The 22,571-nt window shown below is 31.4% G+C and overlaps 1 protein-coding gene across 3 annotated transcripts in view; it reads right to left on the reverse strand.

The window, feature by feature from the left end:
* The window catches only part of LOC127718034 (uncharacterized), a 55,999-nt gene extending 47,194 nt beyond the window's left edge, over nt 1-8,805 (reverse strand). For all 3 annotated transcript variants that reach the window (XM_052223928.1, XM_052223929.1, XM_052223927.1), the window contains exon 1: nt 8,768-8,805. The gene's annotated coding sequence lies outside the window, so the exon portion shown is untranslated. The remainder of the gene's footprint in view (nt 1-8,767) is intronic.
* Nucleotides 8,806-22,571: the final 13,766 nt, after the last annotated feature.

The raw sequence follows: 22,571 nt of genomic DNA on the forward strand, positions 1-22,571 counted from the left end.
CCTTAATTTCACCTTCGGATATATTGAAAAACATGTTTCGAGGTCTGAGGTCTTTAAATACCAGAGTAGTAGTCTGATCTGTATATTTACCGACACAGTCATATTCCTTATACTGAGATTTTGACTGAGCGTGGATTCAAATGGCGTGTGATCCATGGTTGTAAGACACACGAACCCTGTCGACACATTTCCTTTACTCGTTCCTCAGTCTTTAAAGAGATTTTAATATGGTTGTTTGTCTCTTCGTCGTTTCCTGGAATGATTTTGTAGGTTTGAGATAGATTCTTCCTTTAGTATTTTCCGCCTTTTTATGAGGTATATAAAATTGAGAATGGAAATGGGGAATGTGTCAAAGAGACAACAACCCGACCATAGAGCAGACAACAGCCGAAGGCCACCAATGGGTCTTCAATACAGCAAGAAACTCCCGCACCCGGAGGCGTCCATCAGCTGGCCCCTAAACAAATATGTATACTAGTTCAGTGATAATGGACGTCATACTAAACTCCAAATTATACACAAGAAACTAAAATCAAAAATGATACAAGACTAACAAAGGCCAGAGGCTCCTGACTAGGGACAGGCGCAAAAATGCGGCGGGGTTAAACATGTTTTTTGAGATCTCAACCCTCCCCTATATCTCTAGCCAATCTAGAAAAAACAAACGTACAACAGTACGCACAGTAAAACTCAGTTTAAAAGAAGTCCGAGTCCGTTGTCAGAATAGAAAATAAACAAAATGACTATAATACATAAATAACAACAGACTACTAGCAGTTACTGACATGCCAGCTCCAGACCTCAATTTAACTGATTGAAAGATTATGTCTTCATCATATGAATATCAGGCACAATCCCTCCTGTTAGACGTTTAGTATTATACCGTCATAAAATATATGAGAAGAACATAACATGAATTATATGAATTCAGCAAAGATACCAAGACGCTCGTTTCGTCTACAAAAGACTCATCAGTGACGCTCGAATCATTCGATCCTTCTGTAGGTTTATTTGATTGTATATTCAGATCGGATTCACGAGATGTGAACATCGATGGACTACTGTTGCCTATTAATTGACATTCTCGACTGCCTACGACTTTTGAATCGTAGGATGAATGATGGGTGCATATTAAAAAAATGCTTATAATGTTGATAAATAAACTACACATGCTGTACGGTTTGGAGTTTGTGTAGTTCCTGTTGTTTCCTTACTATGTCTTCTGATTTATTACTGATTTATTATATATTTGAATAAAAAGCATTGGTTTATCATCTTTATATCAGATAATATTCTATTGGTGACCTTCTTTCAATTATTATCCCGTTTATTTCTGAGGAGGCACACACCTGAGATGTCCCACCGAATTTAAAGTTAATGGATCTTCAGATCAAAACGTTGTGTAACTTAATTTAAGTATTCTAAAAACGATAAAAAAAAGACGATCCAAAACAAGAATTTGTGGAAAATGTTATGAGTAGTTTGCATCTTTTATCCACAACTTCCCTTTCCCCGAGTACTAATATAACACCTTGTACAAGCCTAAAGCACTTACGGATCTCATATCATAAAAAGCATTTCAAAGCATGCTCATATTAGCCTGATTTTATAAATTGAGGTAACTCAAACCTTCACATCTCCTTTATGTTTATTACACGTTTTTTTCTTAAGATGTGATCTTTTTTAAATATATACCAATGGATGTGACGGAGATTTAACTGTTTTCTGATAAGGGTAAAGTTTTTTGTTTATGGTAGATTAACGTTTTTTGTTGAAGTAAGGTTCGAGTTCTTCTTTTAAGTTAGGTTTTAAGGTTTTTGTTGAAGTTTGTATAAAGTTTTTTTAAGTAAGGTCATAAAGATTTTTGGCAAGGTTAAGTTAAAGTTTTAGTGTATGCTAGTTTACCATAAAGTTTTGGTTTCATACACTTAAAACGTAGTACACATGTTGATTATGAAGTGAACTATTTTAAATATTTGTAAGTGTTTTGACCCCAGACTACGAGCTTCGCCTAACATGACAGTGCAAGTGGCGCATCGTATCATATGGACACATATTCTTGTTTATAGATATGTTGTAGTCTTTTACGAATCAAAAAGGGCGCCAAATTGTTTGTTTTTGTTCTTGTTTTTGTTGTTTTTAACTTCATTACTATGATGGTTTTGATAAAAGATATACAAAAGAATTCAACCTTCAAGGAATGTGTTATGAATAGCAAATGCAAAAAAAGTGTATTATTTAAACGACGATTGCAAAAATTGATTCATTGAAATACACTAATGTTAAAATGAACCCTGTATGACAAACTGTTATAATAAATCACTTTAAATCATTTATTGATTGAAGTATTGTACAACGAAAACCATTAATAAAACTTATTACTTTATTAACTGTTAATTAATAAAATGTGACTGGTACTTCATGCTGATTTCAAATTTTTGTGTGGTTCCTCGTGCATTAAATCATGAAATTAATAACCTAGATTTTTGTTTTAAATTATGAAAAGGATTTGTACTATCTATCAGAAAATTATTTGAATGTAAATACATTTCAAACCTATAAAATTAACAGATAAAAGGTAAAAAGTAAAACTATAAACGATAAACGCAGAATTGAATTTATCGAATTAGCAATCTAATTATTATTGTGTACCAATTGCTGATGAAGTCTTTTATTAAAATTCCAATACGATATTTTCACAATACTAGTAGTTAAAAAAACCAAATAAATGCAAATTAATTAAAAAGTTTTCCTGATGATTGAAACGTATTCTTCGAATACTTTTTGTAAATTGAAAAGTTAATCATATGTAATGACTATATACATGATCGTGTAATGGACATCCCTGTTGTATTACTATGATAATACTTTTCAATATTAATGTTAATTCAAGGTAATATAACTCATGTTATATGTTGTTTTATTGCTTGTATGGACATATAATGCCTGACCGCATACCTGCCCGTTATGTACGAGGGTCCCTATTTGAATTATTTAAATGTTAATATTCTTGACATTTTCTACTATATGTTTTGTTCTGTTGGTGTTTACCTTAGCAATAGTCATGCATCTTACTCTTTTGCAACAGCTATTTTGTATTCCACACTTCAATCATGCAATTTATGAAAAAAGCGATATTCACCCAAAAACAAGGCTACTCATTTAATTTTTTTATATTTCGATCACTAACAAAGTGGCGCACATTAGGAAATGGATACTATTTTTTCCATATACTGCATGATCATCAAAGAAAATTGTCTAAATATTTACAATGTTATGTACTGTAGATTATGGAATTAGTTCCATTTTTAAACGTTTCATAATGTATTTCAACGGAGAAGTTATGGGTTGTTTTATTTTTGCCATTTAAAGGTTATCTCTTATCTTTTTTAGTTTTTCAAGATAAGTGGCAACAATGAAAAAAAAAGGTTAAATTTGTCATTTTAGGGCAATAACTCCTATAAGAAGTCGCCTGACAGTTTTAACGTATATGGCCAATTGGTAGAGCTCAACATTTTGAACATTTCTGCTCCCGCCAGATTTTCTCTATTTATAACGGTTATCAAAATAATAGACAAAACTTGCATTTTACCTCTATGTTCTATTTTTAGCCATGTCGGTCATCTTGGTGGCAAGCGTGGTCATCGAACTCATTTTGTTTTAACTAGATACCCCAATGATGATTGCGGCCAAGTTTGGTTAAATTTGGCCTTGTAGTTTCGGAGGAAAAGATTTTTGTAAAAGTTAACAGACGTCGACGGACGACGGACGCCAAGGGATGAGAAAAACTCACTTTGGGCCAGGTGAGCTAATAAAAAACTTTAGAAGCAAGACCATTATACGTACAGCGAACACAAACAATTATTAAATCAAAATGACATCAGGTACTCCGAAATGGGTTATTATAGTACTATGGGTCATATGCAATTCATGTTGAATTGCCCAATAGTCAGATTTAAAGATTATCAAGAGTTTAAGGAAGGAAATTTGTTGTTAAGTTTAACTTCGATAAAAAAAAAATGTTGTTACACATACTTAAAACAAAAAATTTTATTTCGTGATTGCGAAAAAAAAATGATGTCTTATACAAAAGTTGTTTTGGTATGATTGTGCAGCTAGGTTGCTGCCTTATTGATGGCTCTATAGAGAATCTATGTTAGTTAGTACCTTTATTCAACATATAACTAGACGAAAATAAATCGGTAATACATGAACGTTTCTTAACACGTTTTAATGATTAAGTATACGTATTTTTTCACTTTTTTAATTATAAAACTTTTAAATTTTCACATTTAAGTTAGATTTTAGGCTTCTTGCACTTTTCATGTGTGCAAGTTTAATTTTTCATAATCACGTGTTAGCCTTGAAAAAAACAAATATCTTTTTTGTTGAATTAACACTTGTCTTTATTAATACTAAACATGTATATATGAGTGAAAACATATTTGTCTTGTTCACAGGTACTTATATTATGATATAAAATAGTAATGTTAACATGGTAATGTTTCGACATTTGTACAAGTTTGATGTACTAACGCTTCATTTACATTGTCCATGTAACGTGATTGAGATATATCCGGGGTCATGAATTGATGAGGCCAGAAAAAGGTTATTAATTAACAGATCACTTTTTACATTTTTCGGTGAATGATTATTTTGTCTTTGAAATTCAACTACACCAACATAAAATGTTTTGTTTGTTTGGTTTTTGAATTCAGATCACTAGGGGATTTTACTTAAAGATTTTTGTTTCCTCATTTTATTTGTTGCGTATATCGATGACTAATCATCCTGTGGTAAACCCCTACTTTTGACAAATGTACCCATGCTATGGACATTGTGGGTGTATGTTATGTAATTTTCCAGAATGATTAATAATCCTTATATTCCCCGCTTTTTCTTTTGATTATACAGATATCACATGTTCTTGTAATTATAAAGAAAAAAAACTGTGATTTATCTATATCTTTGCAGGACTATTTTACATTGGATGTTTAAATTTAGTTTGTCTGACGAGTAAATGAAAATAATTTCAACATTGCAAATAGTTTTGTTGGTGATGGCAGTCGGAGTTATTTTCATGAATCAACATATTTCAATCTTCATGTCAGACTGATTTCCATTGTGAAAACACCAGTTATGAGAGGAATTTAAACTTCTAATACAATTACAACTTCCTTTATTTGCATAATTTCCTAATAAGTCAATAATTCTATGAATATTCATAAGTGCTAATTAAATCGTGTTATATCTTATGATTTATTAAATAAAAAGAACTATTATATTTGATCATAAAAAGACAGTTTTAATTATATTTCATTTAATACAAGCTCAAGGTTATGTTTCTATATCACAAAAAGCAATAGGATGTTGTTACGTTTCACCCGAAACTGATAATTAGTATGTTTGTTTGTTTGTTTGTTTACGGGAGTTTAAACTTTCAATGTTTTTTGGTACTATAAGTTGGCTTTAATAACTTTTAGTAGTGAGCATACACGACGACGAGTTTTCGTTAAACACTTGTTTAGCGCACTGACAATAAATTACAAACCCTCTATAAAACTGTAGATCGAGTACACCTTGCTATGACGCAGATGGTTGAATAAGACTCAACCCCCTTATTCAGAATGAAAAATGAATATTAACTTTGCCTTGTATAAGACCGGAGCATTGAGTCGGAGTTTGACTTGCTAGTCACAAGGTAGAATGTAATAGTCCACAGTAAGACATTTAACCCTACCGAGACAGATTGGACTCCAGGTTGACTAGCTGTTGCATTTGCTCCTAAACAGCAAATGCCACAGAGAAAGTAAATTAGAATACTATTATCCATATCTTTGTAAAACAGTCATTCATAAACACAAAACAAACAAAAAAGTTGAAGATATAAATATTGACCTTCGTTTTAAAGCAAAAATGTAAAATCTATCATCTTTTAATTACATAGCAATTAATATCCAATTATAGATCTAAACGTGCGACATGTCGCTGTTGATACACTAATGGTAACATCTATAAGTAAATAAAGTTATTTCTATACGCAAATTAATATATACTCACGTATGATGTTAATATAACTATTTCATTATCTGCATCGAAGACTTTTCGTTTTCGTATGATAATTCAATCCCACTTCGTTATATACTACTAATATTAATTCAGTCAAAGAACAATTGGTCTGTGTACTTTAAAAATTGTTAATATAAGTATTGCATTATCTACATCGGAGACTTTTCGTTTTCGTACTATGTTAATTCAATCCCACTTCGTTATATACTGTGATATTAATTCAGTCAACGAATAGTGGGTCCGTGTACTTTACAGATCGATAAATTAAAAACAAAAAAAGTTGAATCATTTTATAACAATATCAATCTATAAATCAATCAGTTTAAGAGCATACAAGTTATTATGTCATGATTGTAGATTTTCATAAAACATTTTAATGCAGATTTTGATGCGCAATATTTGTCAAACTTGAAAAGATTCTTATGTCAGAGTTCGGATTTCTGTTTCCGATGTACGTACTGTTGCGTTTTTTGCATTTTATTTTATTTTTGATTTTGTGCCTTTTAGTATGATAGCGTAAATACTTTCTATTGTAATTTCAGTTTTACATTTTTATTTACGAAATTTATTGTTATAAATGGTACAAACATTCTGTATGTTTAAAGTAGACATCTCAATAAAGACGGGATTATTGCAATAAATATGGCAATATATACGTCACCGATTATCGTTACGTCGTAATAATCATGTGATATTGTTTTATTACAAATGTTCATGAGGCTTTACACAAAAGATCTCGGTTCAATCCCAACCTTAAAAGCTCATGAAAATAAACAAGTGCATTCCTGACCTATATTTATTTATTCTAATTGTTGAATCGTCTCGTTAAATGACTGGAAAAGTGTTTACAATAGCCATGAAATGTGTTGTAAAACTTAAACAATATACATACCAAAACTGAGAGGCAAATACGTGCCAAAGTGGATTATAAATATGGCCTGAATGAAATCCATGATAAATTGAAAAGTAAGTAAAAATGCAATGTCAAGGTACTTGCACTTAGATTTTGGCTTATCGTAGGTCACGTTGGTCAGACCTTTCAAGAAAAGGAGCAGTTCACGAAATGTTGCGTTGGCATGCCTCTTTTTATGTATTAATTGATTCTTACTGTACTGTTATTTGTACTCGCCTCAAGAAAGACATGGAACTTTTTTCGGGGGAAAGGGGGATACGTGGGTAGAGAAGGGGGCTAGTATTGTTTGATAAGTTAGACCGTTCAAACGTTCTCTAATTCTCTATGCAAAAGACTGCATTAAAATATTATAATGCACTTTTATAAGAAAACTGATTTCAGTAAGATATTGATACAATTTTGTTCCCTCAGTCTATATCAGACGAAGTATCGGAAAACATTTTTATTGGCCCTCACGTGCTTGTGAAGTATAATTACCAGTCAGTGGCTTATTAAGCATCTTAGCTATGATTACAAGAGGCCAATAATCGATTGATTGATATTTATGTACCGTTTCAGAAAATAATGCGCTGTTGGTAAAATTTTCAAAAGCGTACACTAAAACGTGCGATTCCAATGGCGTAACGTTATTTTGGTGTACAGTGAAATTACCCATAGTCCTTTAGATTCCGAAACGGCGAATTAGTACATCTACATTTATCTTAAGGTGGTACCTAACACTACAGGGAGATAACTCTGTAAAAATCAGCTAAACGTTTTAATTATGTTGTATTGTTAAGGAAATATTAAGCTTCTCAATGATCAAAATTGGTGTTTGTCAAACTGCTATATAACCAATGAAATTTTTCTGATAAAGTGGTTGGTTCAAATTTTTTGAAATTTTTATATTTTTGTCAAAGGGTCAAAGTAAACATTTGGTCAAAATTTTATGAAAATTAAACGAGCCAAATTAATATTAGTCAAGGTGTTGGGTACCACCTTAAATTGAATTAATAAATGTGTCAAGTTAATTTATTCCATTTTATCAAATAACAAGTTTTAAAAAAGAAGAAAACAAATATGTTTTATGCAACTTTTGTATTGACGGATATTGAAAGTTGAGTAAAACATACAATAACAATTGCCAAACATGAAATCCATTTAAATACATTTACATCTTTTGTTTATAATTAGAGTTATTTTTGGAAGAATGTACAAAGTTAATTAGCACATAAAATTTACTACAGTACGTGTTCATATATAGAACTGTGCATGACAATTAGATAAAGAATATTTGCCAATTTATCACATCTCAATATTCATACAATAATTATTTCAATAAATTATTTAATTAAACACTATTGCAAGAGTAACAAAAATACAAGCATGCTCAAACATGGTGCTTGGATACATTTCTTTCAATTTTGCTTTTGACTAACTAAATCAGTAATTTTGGCAAAAATTAGATGGAAACATTACGTGTCAAAAGATATGTAAGATATCTGCTTTATTTTGCATTGTTCTCCTTTTTTTTGTACCATCAACCAACCTTCAATTTTACAAGAATATCACTTTACTTTTTACAATTTGTTTACGAGCTACAGTAACTGTTTTTCTAAAGGTTAATATTTACTTTCAGAAATTATTACAATTGATTTCGTTCACGTTGACAAGATGACTAGAAAACATAAATAACTTATTGTCGTGTTTTCCCCATAAACTATGTATACTTCATAAATAAATATTTACTTTTAGAAAAAAAAACTCCGGAAATGTCAAGTTTTTAAAATAAGAGAAAGGACTTACTATTCCTAAAAAAATATCCAACGTTCATTCAAGACACCATGGTTCGACTAAAGAAAAACGTATAGATTTTTCATCATAAATTACCTATCATTGAGCATTGGACCGTGACAATATCTGATCATTACATGGGAAAATATATATATATCATCAAAACAATATATAAACGTGAATCGAGGTGTTACTTGTTTCAGTGGGGCTTTCCCCTTTCCCTGTTAATCTTGAACTTATACATGCAGTTGTTCTACGTGATGAAATTACGCTGAGCAGACGAGTACTCGGTTGTTTTTCTTGCAAAGAAAATATTAGTAGTACGCATGTCCATTTACCCTGTTGTAAGTACATGTAGTTCCTTTTATGAGAAGTGGAAATTTAACAATTCTTAACTAAAAGTACTATACCTGAAGATAAATCATGACACGATTTTATTCTGTTATTAAAAGGGATTCAAAGGGAATTTTCAGTCTTTCCTACATCTTATATTCTTCTTAAAAAGGAACTACAGTGGCTTCAATTATTCAAATAAAATTAGGAGTCAAAATAATTTGTAACGTTTTTTCTGAATTCTGAAAACATGAGCATTTGCCAAATAATGTTTTTACTCCTTTCCCCTCACATACACACACATCCCGCACATAAACATACAGACAGGAAAATATCAAAATAATTTACGTTTTTTCTGAATTCCGAAAAACATGAGCATTTACCAAATAATGTTTTTACTCCTTTCCCCTCACATACACACACATCCCGCACATACACATAAAGACAGGAAATTATCAAAATAATTTATAACGTTTTTTTCTGAATTCTGAAAACATGAGCATTTACCAAATAATGTTTTACTCCTTTCACCTCACATACACACACATCCCGCACATATACATACATACAGGAAATGACCAAAAGTCAGTAAAAAGGGGTTTTTATTTGTTTGATAATTTTGAAAGAAGGTCATAATTACATAACAACATCCAAAATATCAATTTTATTGAGCGTTTTCACACATCCTCATGTGCGTTAAAATTTGCACATTATGACGCACTTCATATTTTATTTTGCAGATTAAAGATCATTGTCTTCATTATGTTGTTCATGTGTATTCCCGTGTTATTGCACCTAAAAGTTCAATGATTCTTCAGTGTTATCATGTGCGTCATACATATTTTTAAAAGTTGATGAAGTACGCGTTTTTTTATTTTATTTATAAAGGCAGCTCGACACTAGAAACCCGTTTAACCAACTGAGCTTCTTACTGAAGTTACTTTGAAATTTTTAGTCGGTGTCACATGTTTAAAAATGTATGTGCAAACAATACAAAAAATTCTTGAAAAATTTAGTATTATAATCTTATTTATGTAATTACTTATACCATCTCGACTCCTTCATAAGACATGTGTAGGACTCGGAGGTGCGATTGGGATGCTGAAGTGCGATGGTCACGCTGAAGTGCGATGGTCTGCGCCGAAGTGCGATGGTCCGTTCGCTGATGTGCGATGGTCTTTACCATAATTTTATAGATAATTTGATCTAGTGATATGGTTTTTATGAACCATATCACTAGATCAAATTATCTTAAATGTGTACAATTCAATGAGAGATTCTTTATCAGATTATCACTACATTCCTAGTCGATCCCCTGTGCATAGCTTATTAAAATTTATGTTAATTTGTTTTAGTTTTTAATGTTCATGCAATATTTACTACTCGAACTTAAACATGCAAATTAATCAATCAATCTACTTGAAATGAAAAAAAAATCGGTCTATCTAGATAGTTATTGTCCCCTGCAACGATAGCCTAGTTTCTCCCTTGCAACATACGGGTATCTGAGTCATCCTTGTTGTCAATCTGTTAGAGCCTAACAGACAAAGAACACCTATCCTATCTAATGACAACAATCAACCAGTGTTATTGAAAATGAACTGCAACAAAAATGTTTCGCCAAGCATTTTTATCGCTATTGACTTTCAGGTGTGCTATCGGGCTCGATGCATGTGGCTCATTCGGTTACAGGATAAACGCGTTTCCTTAATAACCTTCAAATGATGATGATGATGGATGGCTGCTTAACGTAGCAAATTGATTTGCGTATTCAGGACGACAACATGTTAATGTAATATGGATATTAACCCTGCTTTGTGCTAGACCGACACGCTGAGCCGGATTTTTAACGTGCTAGTTCAACAAGGTAACAGTCCGCAAGGAAGACGTGTCACCTTACCCGGACACATTATTCTGACTCCGAGCCGACATGTCGTCTTTGCTCTTACTCCTTAATGCCGCGTGCTTAGCGGAGAACCAGCAAATATCAATTTTAAAGTCTTTGGCTTTACCCGTCAGGGTTCGAACCCACGACCTCCCGCACTCCAGGCGAACACGCTACCACGAGACCACCGAGGCGGTATAAATAACCTACAGCAGCTAGGTGCCCTTGAGATTGAAAGTCATACGCATTTAATGTTTATGAGCAGTTTAAACCAAATGGGTCTTACAGACGACAACTACCAACTGAACGATACTGAATAATATGCATGAAAGAATACTCTCATTTACTGAAAGCTACCTCAAAATATATTATGCGCTCAACTTTTTCGAGACTCATGGCTTATTTTGATGATCTTTTATTGCTGTAAGAGTTAAATGGTTTGTGATTTTCCAGTAAAGAGAAAGACGAAATTGCGCAAAATAACAGGATAAAATCATTGATATAAAAATTAAGAGATGTGGTATGATTGCCAGCTCTCTACCAGCGACAAAATGACGTAGAAGTTAACAACTATACGTCACCGTACGGCCTTCAACAATGCACAAATCCCATACCGAAAAGCAACCTATAAAAGCTCCAGAAATTTATTTTATCTTGCAAATATTTCATAAACAAGAGGTGTTAACTGCATTGTAAAATGTCATTCTGGACTTCCCGCTCTTTTAAAAACTGTAATGTGAAATATTTACCTTATTTAATGACTTGCGGCGGTAGATAGTTAACATTTTTAAACCACTGCTATCAAAATAGAAAGAATAAACTTGTGAAAAGCGATATATAAAACAAATTTGTTTTTTTTTAACAATTTAATCACACATTTACTGTTATCAATTTACCTAATCTAAAGCTTCAATTAAATATCCCTATATATGAGTTTTTAAAAAAACTACTCCCAGGAACTTCATCCATCGTGTATTATTACTTTACAGAGCCGCCTTCGTGGATTCTTGCGCCTAAAGTGCGGAAGGTCGTAGTTTGATCACCGGTAAGGTCACTCAAACGACATGAAAACTTGTTTTCAAGTGTAGAAGCAAAGACTGGTCGGCTCAGAGTCAAAAAAATGTGTCCGAGAAGGGTTAATTGTCTTCCTATGGACTGTTATCTCGTGAACTAACACGTTAAAAATACGTCTCAACATGTCGGTCAAGAACAAAGCAAGGTTTGTATTCATATCACATTAATATTTTCTCGTCCTGTTGTCCTGGTAGGGTGACAGGTCTTTCTGTGGTCAGTGACTTTATGAACTAGCACTCTAAAAATATTGATCAATATATGTCGGTCAAGAAAAAAGCAGGATTCATATTTATATTACATTAACATTTTCTCGTCCTGGAATGCATGTAAAATTAACCAGCAGACGTTAAACAACTATACACCCATCCAGCCTTACTGAGATCAACGCACAGATCGAAAGGTCAACGAACAGATCGAAAGGTCAACCTAATAATTAGTGTACTGTTTAAGTTTCTTTTTTATAACTGTTTAACAAGTCCATGAACAATAATAGTTCCGAATTTATAGTTTAAAGTATATAAATCAATTTAAAACCTATAGCTCATATATTAGACATCTATTTTTCAATTTCCGACACATTATTAAATTATTTATATTGTTGTATACACATTAAGCGCAATTCGACACATACTGTGTCTACTGCTTACATTTTTATGTTTTCTTATGAACATTTATTGCGTTTTTTGGTTTGTTTAAATAGTTCATGAGGTACTACCATTATTGTTTAAGGTAACTAAGGCAATATGTCCACAGCGAATTGAAATGTATGACAGACTTTCAAATATAATCAGCCATTAAAATCAAATTCGTGATCGGAATATTGAAACAAGGTTACCACATAAAAGTTTATGGCTTAATGTAAAGTTTTTGACAGTCACAGATCAACTGTAGTTTTTTTTTTTAGAATTCTTAACGCATATCTTATATTAAAATGACGGCTTTTGTAATAATTGAATATAAAATTGTTAAATGAACAGGTAAAACTGACGAAAATCATAAAATTGGTATCATTTTGTCGATATATAATTTATATTTCTAAATATTCATTAAGTCAAAAAAGTTTTTTGGTATACTATCATTAAATAAACGAAAGTACATGCTTTTCGATAATGTCTTTCAAACTTTGAATGAATTAATACTAATGTAAATGATTTAACAGATTTTCAAAAAACGAATATGATATCAGATGTACCAGAATGTAAATTGGATAAAAGAGAAGGGAAATTCCGACAATTGTTTTAAATAATTGCCAAGTAATAAAAATCTTCATCATCGTCGTCGTCATTGTCATCGTCAGGGTCGTCATTGTCATCGTCATCGTCCTCCTCCTCATCATCATCCCATTTCCTCCTCCTCCTCCTCCTCCTCCTCCTCCTCCTCCTCCTCTCATCATCATCATCATCATCATCTAGTTTATTCATGAATAATGAAAAAAAAAATCGTGGCATCAAATCTGCATGTCATGTGACATCATGGGTTAAAAGAAATGTTTTTAATTTTGCATTAACTCAAGTTTAAAACAGACATAATTTGAAATCTTAAATTAAAAATTCAGTTTTCAGTATAGAGGTTAGGCCAAATAAAGCCCTTATTACACCTTGTCCGTTGTTGTACAAATCTAGAACTGTAAAGTTATGGTACAATAATTAAGATGTACTATTTCATTTAGGTTCATTTTCAGTGCGGTAAAGTCATAGTACTATATAATAAAGTACACGTACAAAAGTATTATCCTTTTTTTTTATTTTACAGTACATTGTCCTTGATTTGCTGCCCAATACGGGAAGTCACAAAATATCCCGTCTATACGTATAGATTATTACATGGCATTTTTCATATCAGACCCTTTATCGGCCCTAGGTCATGATATCAGCCCAAGAGCCGGAGTCTCGAGGGATGATATCATGAACGAGGGCCGATAAAGGGTCTAATGTGAAAAATGACATGTTATGATCTTTTTTATCATATACTTCAGCAGAAGAAATACAGACAAGAACTATTAAAATTTTGTCTTTCTTTGAACTTCTAGATAATAATTTACAGACAACCAAATACAAATATATTAACTTTCATTATTTTTATTGATATAACAAGCATTTCTTTTATCATGTGACATATCAGAACAATTATTGTGTTCTGAGTTTGAAAAATGTATTGTCACATTTCCTGTGGTTGACATGTGATAAAGGGTCTGATATGAAAAATGACATAATATATAAACATCAAAGTCATTTCTGTAGTTTCAATAGTTATAATGTAGTTTCAATATAATTTTAAGTTTTCCGCACTTTGTTGTCGTTTTTCATAGACTTGATAAACGCAGCCGTGTCGTCTTACAAACAAAGGAGTAGGTCCGGTAAGGGCCGATTTTGGCCTCAAATTTCAGGTTCATCTGATGAAAGATTTTGATCACTTTTTAAACACTTAAGTGTCTACTTCAGTCAATTCAAATAATTCATGTGACAAATTTGAACTGATTTTATCATTAAAGACGCTCAGATTCAAGCTTAAATATGAAAAATCTATCAAATATGCCATAATATGTTACTTTTCAGATGGTTTTTGTCAAAAATGAAAGTGGCCGCATCCGTGTTCACTCTCAACCTTTATATATATTATGTATTATCATCAAATACAACTTGCATTTAAATATTAAGAATGAACACAAATGCGGCCACTTCCATTTAAGACGGAAACCGTCTAAAATTTAACTCAAATGCTAAAATTGTGAAGATTTCAGGAATTTAGCATGACTTAATGATGCTAGTACCCGATATATATACATTGTATTGTCAAAAACTGCCCATATTTATGTAGCAGAAGTATTCTACTTTCCAATAAATAGCTAAAAGTTAACATTTTAACAATTTTGTAAAACTGCTATATTTTGGGGCCAAAAAGGGGTCTTACTGGACCTACTCCTTTCCGGAAATGCACGAAGTTGCATGTGATTAACCCCATGAACAATAACGGAAAGGCATGTGATAACATTCCGGAAGCAGTTAATAAAGGCTCGTTTATCAGTCCGCCGAGGAAATTCTTAGGATTCTGGTTAATAAACATAATAACCCTTTCATAGCCTCTTAATTATTTTTAAATGATATTGAACTGTAAAATTTAAGTAATATTTTATACAAGTATAATTATGATAAAACAATTAAACGCCAAACCATGCTTTAACGATATATATTTTTTTCATTAAAAATTTCATGTTGTTCGGTCAGGTTAGATTTATGGAAAAGAAATAAACAAAACCTTTTGTTTGTATGGTGACATGGTAGATTTATAGTTGTGGTACGTGAACACGACTGGCTGATGGATGGGCTTTTTGATGTCACGTCAGCATTTTCTATTACTATTCAAAATTAACGTCAATTATAAACGTTTTCTATGCAATGTCTTTCAAAATTTGGATGATTTACCAATTGATTTCACAGTTTTATGACGGAGATAGATGATTGCGAAGATGTTACACATTAAATTGATGATTTGACAGTGTTTGCCCTTTGTTCATTATCCATTATTGGATTTTGAAAAATTGAAAAATGAATTATGGACATACTTAAGTGCTATAACTATACAGATAAATTAAAAGTTACTTTTGATTGAAAAAGATGAATTCAGAGTTTTAAAAACGACATAGATTGATTGCCTATCGACATAGATTCTATAATGGATTTACCATCGACATAGATTATATAATTGATTTACCATCGACATAGATTATATCATTGATTCACTATCGACTTAGATTATATTATTGATTACCATGGACATAGATAATATTATTGATTGCCTGTCGACATAGATTATATAATTGGTTTACCATCGACACAGATTATATCATTGATTTTTCATCAACATAGATTATATAATTGATTTACCATCGACATAGATTATATCATTGGTTTTACCATCGACATAGATTATATAATTAATCACTCATAAACATTGATTATAATTGATTTACCATCAACATAGATTATATAATTCATTTATCATCGACATAGATTAAATAATTGATTTACCATCGACATAGGTTATATTTGTCATTGTCATTTCGTCATTGTCATCGTCTAGTCGTTGTCCTCCTCCTCCTCCTCCTCCTCCTCCTCCTCCTCCTCCTCCTCATCCTCATCCTCATCATCATGTTTTCTAACATCATAAATAAATAATAACTCTTTTTAATTTTGGATTTCCTCAACTTTGAAACAGATATAAGAAATCTTAAATTAAAAGTTCAGATTTGAGTGAAAAAGTTGGGCAAAATAAAGCTCTCATAGCACCCTGTCTTTTGTTGTACAAATTTAAAACTGTAAAGTCATGGTACTTCAAAGGTACAATATTTAAGAAGTACTAAATCATTTAGGTTCATTTTAGTACTGTAAAGTTATAGTACTAAAAATGTACACAAACAAAAGTATTATTCGATTTATTTTTTTATAAATCTAGTATATTCTTCTAAAGTTTGCTTTCGAATACAGGAAGTCTCAAATTTCAACCATGCTTACTCGTCCATATATATTTTTATTGATGTTGTTTGGACAGGACAACTGTATGGAACACAAAAATAAACAGAACCTTTTGTTTTGAATGGTGACATGGTAGATTTATAGTTGTGGTACGTGACCACGACTGGCTGATGGATGGACTTTCTGATGTCACGTCAACATTTTCTATTACTATTCAAAATCAATGTCAATTATAAATGTTTTCTATACAATGTCTTTCAAAATTTAGATGTTTTACCAATTGATTTCACAGTTTTATGACGGCGATAGATGAATTGCGAAGATTTAACACATTTAATTGACAGTTTTTGCCCATTGTTCATTATCCATAATGGGATTTTGAAAAATTGAAAAAATGAATAATGGACAAACTTCAGTGCGATAACCATACAGATAAATTAAAAGCTACTTTTAATTAAAAGATAAGTTCAGAGTTTTACAAACGACATAGATTAATTTATATGATTGATTTACCATCGACCTAGATTGCATGATTGATTGCCAATCAACATAGATAATACAATTGATTGCCAATCAACATAGATAATATAATTGATTGCCAATCAACATAGATAATATAATTGATTGCCAATCAACATAGATGATATAATTGATTTACCATCGACATACAATATATTATTGATTCATCATTGACACAGATTATGTTATTGATTCAATTGATATACCATCGTCATAGATATTTTTGGTTTACCATCGACATAGATATTTTTGATTTACCATCGACATAGATTATATTATTGGTTAACCATCGACATAGATTATATTGTTGATTGCCCATCCACATAGATTATACAATTGGTTGACATAGATTATACCATTGACTTACCATCGACATAGATTATGTTATTGATTCACCATCGACATATATTTTATTATTGACTCACAATCAACATATATTATATTATTGATTTACCATCGATATAGATTATATTATTGATTTACCATTGCCATAGATTATTCAATTGGTTGGACAACGACATAGATGATATAATTGACTTAAAATCGACATAGATAATATTATTGATTCACCATCGACATAGATTATATCATTGTCTCACAATCAACATAGATTATATTATTAATTTACCATCGACATAAATGATGTTATTCATTTACCATCAACACAGATGATATTTTTGGTTTACGATCGACATAGCTTATATTATTGATTTCCCATCGGCATAATTCATACAATTGGTTGACCAACGAGATAGATCATATAATTGACTTGAAATCGACAAAGATAATATCATTGATTCACCATCGACATAGATTATATTTTTGACTCATAAAAATCAACATATATTATATCATTGATTTACCATCGACATATGTAATGTTATTGATTTACCATCGACATAGACTATATCATTAATTTACCATCGACATAGATTATGTTATTGATTTTCGATCGATACAGATTATGTTATTGATTACCATCTACATAGATTATATCAATGATTGCCCATCGACATAGGTTATATTATTGATTTACAATCGACATAGATAGTGTTATTGAATCACTTTTGACATAGATTATATGATTGATTTAATTGGTTTACCATCGACATAGATTATATTATTGAATACCATCGACATAGATAATATTATTGATTCACCATCGACATATATTATATTATTGGTTTACTATCGACATAAATTGTACTATTGATTGCCCATCGACATAGATTATATCATTGGTTTACCATCGACATAGATTATATTATTGATTGTTCATCCACATAGATGATGCAATTGTTTGACCAACGACAAAGATTATATCATTGAACTACCATCGACATAGATTATGTTATTGATTCACAATCGACATAGATTTCATTATTGACTACACTCAACATATATTGTATTATTGATTTACCGTCGACAAAGATAATGTTATTGATTTACAATCGACATAGTTTATATTATTGATTTTCCATCGATACAGATTATGTTTTTGATTTATTACCGACATAGACTATATAATTGGTTTATCATCAACAAAGTTCATATAATTGATTTATAATCGACATATATTATATAACTGATTTACCATCGACATAGACTTTATTATTGATTTACATAGACATAGATAATATTATTGAATAACATCGACATAGATTATATCATTATACGTTTAACATCGACATAGGTTATATGATTGACTTACCATCGACATAGATAATGTAATTGATTCACCATCGACATAGGTTTTATTATTGACTCACAATCAACATAGATTATATTAATGATTTTCCATCGACATAGATTATATATTATTCATTGCCGAACAACATAGATCATATAATTGATTTTCCATCGGCAAAGAATATATAATTGATTTACCATGATTTACCATTAACATAGATTATATTATCGATTGCCCATCGAAATAGATTATATTATAAGTTGCCTATCGACATATATTATATCATTGATATACCATCGACATATACTATATTATAAGTTGCACATCGACGTATCCTATATTATTGATTGTCCATCGACATACTAGGTTATATGATTAATGTACCATTGAGATAGGTTTTATAAGAGATTTGGCTCTAACGAAGATGGTTTCGTAGTTTATCGACTAGATGGTCATTTGGGGGATTATGTCAGATAAACAAATGACACCAATGATATTAGAGACTTACTACTGGCACAGATGATTTCACATATGATTTAAGAGATAGTTTTATGGCTGGCATAGATGATATACATATATTTACCACTTACATAGATGATATAGAAAGATTCAGCACTGACAGAAGAGATATTAGAGATTTATTACTGTCAGAGATGATTTCAAAGATAATATACAGAGATTAACCACTGACAGAGATGATTTCAGAGATTAACTACTGACATAGTTGATGTCACAGATGATTCACAGAGATTTACCACTGGCAGAGATGATAATTATACATATATTTCAGACTTACATAGATGATATAGAAAGAATCAGCACTGACAGACAGAATGTTAGAGATTTATTTCTGTCAGATGTGATTTCAGAGATAATATACAGACATTTACACGGATTTACAACTGGCACAGATAATTTCAGAGATTTAATACTGACAGAGGATTTTAGAAATATACCTCTGACATTAATGATTTCAAAAATTTACAACTGGCATAGATGATTTCAGAATTTTACCACTGATAGTTTATTGATCAGATTTACAACTAACACAGATGCTTTCAAAAATTTACCACTGGTGCATATGATTTAAAAGATTAAACCACTGCCGCAAATGATTTCTAAAATTTACCATTGACAGCTGATTCTTTTCGAAAATTTCGAAAATTGACGCACATGATTTCAGGCCACAGATAATGTCGCGTCTACGAGAATATCCATTCTGGTACAATTCCGTGTCATGTTTTTAACATTCGTTGACAGTTCCTCACTTTTTCCATCCATCTTGTTATTTTTCTTATTCCAACGATAATAAAATGGCAGACGACACTTACAATGATAATCTTAGAGGTTTTACTTTGTGAATATGCATGCAGCTGTTTCAAAGACCACAGCCATTTAGTGGAGATAATTAATTCTGTTTTGTTCTCTCATCTTTTTCCAGAAATGATTCTTATTTATAGAAATTTTGGAATTATATGGGTCATTTTAAAAAAATGTCGAATTTTCAGTACACCTATGCTAAAAATTTATTTTTAAAGGAAAATGCAGTTGTAAGTGTTTATATGAAATTTTGTAGGATTTGTGAGTCGGAACACCAATAATAAACACGATTTAGATCTATTTTGATAAGATTAAAATATATTAAGTCAGATTTTTCCGTAATTTATGTGCGTACAGTGTCAGGGTAACACATTTCGAATGATCTTTTTTCTATTTTCTGATTGACTTGATATCTTCAAAAGGAACTATTTTAGTATGTTAATAATAACTATAACGAAAAATCACAGCTTCTTTATTATTCTATGTTTCTACAAACTAAATTCAATCAGCGTACATGAAATGCATGTCTTTCCTATTACCGCTACTAAATCAACCGTTGAATTGTTTCTCCCAATGAATATGGAACAATTCAGTGATGAAAATTTAACACAGCACGTTTCTTGCATAACAGTGTAGAGAAAAGAAAATTCAAGACATTTAGTGAAAACAAATTAGTGGGTACCCTTTTGTCATGTCTATATGCTGTTACCAACATATTTATTAATTACACCAATATTATACTTGTAAAAAGTGCAATTACGTGTTGGAAACCAAAATCACAACAGAAAAAACATTATCACTACATCAAAGGGAGTAGTATCAGAATAAATACAATTAAAAATAATTTTTCAGAAAGGCTTAAAATAAAGGAATGAAAAGTATTATTTTGAAACTAAATTGTTTAGAAAACTCGGAGGGGTTGGAATAGTTAAACAAAAAGGATATCGCAATCCAATGTATTGAATGTTGCCCAAAAAAATTGTCCATGTGACCTTATTGATTTAACATGATACGTCATCGTATTACATCTAGTTGTGTAAGGATTTTTTTTAGCGGAAAGGCATTGTCTTTTTTTTTCAAAAAGTAGACCCTTACCAATGACTTTCCGCAGTCACATTATCACTCTAACCTAAAATTCTACAGTCATTTCAGGGCAATCAAATTATGAAAGTTACTTATAAAATTGTTTTAAACACGTGTTTTGGAAGCAAATCAATCCGCAATAAGTGTTAAACAAAAAAACAAAATTTATTACGCATTGAAAGATCTTGAAAGCGCAGAACATTCACCTTGCTACAATTATTTATTGGACATAAAGAAATCAAACAGTCTAATTCTGCATTGTTCATTAAACCACATCGCCATCCTATATTTAAAATATACTAATAAATAAAAACGGTGTCTGATTGTTCGGTTAAAAGTGTCAATAAAAATAATTTATTATTTGCAAGGCCTACGACGTTTTTCTGGTAAAGTATTTTAACAATACACATTGTAGAAATAGGGTGTTAAACAACAGCGGTGTCTGTGTGCTCTGACATCCGAGGGTGTTAAACAACAGCGGTGTCTGTGTGCTCTGACATCCGTCACACAATGCATTGTCTTGTGTCTCGGGCCAGTGACTAACTCTGGTTAGGTACATAATATGAACAATTAAGTTAACGAATAGGGTTGTGACTTTTTATGTTATTTTTTAAAATTATTATCAAAAAGTACTCTTCGGTCTATCGTTATTAATAGAAGGAGATGTTTGGTATATATCAATGAGACATCAACCCAGTGACAAAAATAAGTAAAAGACACGTAGTCGTCAATAATTAGCAGAATTGTCTATACAGTGCGTGAAGCTCTAAATCGTTCCGAGTCTATACAAGTTTTGAATAAACTAATCAAAAACTATCAAAGATCTGGGCTGATATGCATAAAACTACTATAGTTAAGATTTGTGCCTAATGGACGGATTTTTCTACATGTCCTACGATAAATTAGTACTACGATTGGATATCTTAACTTAAGTGGTTTTATGCATATCAGCCCTGACATCTACAAAAAGAAATGAATATAACTATACTTATAAATTTGGTGCGTCTAAAGCGCATTTCTGGATTTACCTTTATCATCACGCTAAAAACTAAATATTTGAAAGACGAGGATATATACGAACCAAAACACGTGAAAAGTTATATGACCAAAAAAGACCTAAAATAATAGTCGAATTCGTCTAAGGTTTTGCTAGATAACGAAAAAATAAACGGTTACGTGGTAGTAGCGTACTCGTTTTAAGTGCGGGATGTCGTGCTAGGTCACACCAATGACTGCAAAGATGATTCAAATGACTAATCGATTCGGGTCAATATAACTTGTGCGATTGGGATCTTGGTCTGGATGGGGAGTCCTCCATTTTTGTATTCTATAAATATTTTGGTCCAATTTTCTCTATTCTTTATATTTTTTGCCCATTATTCTCTATTCTGTAAACCCCCATCCACACCCTCATGTATGTCGTTTACCAATACATTAGAG

This window comes from Mytilus californianus, unplaced genomic scaffold, assembly GCF_021869535.1.
Source record: "Mytilus californianus isolate M0D057914Y unplaced genomic scaffold, xbMytCali1.0.p SCAF_10, whole genome shotgun sequence".
Lineage (NCBI taxonomy): Eukaryota > Metazoa > Mollusca > Bivalvia > Mytilida > Mytilidae > Mytilus > Mytilus californianus.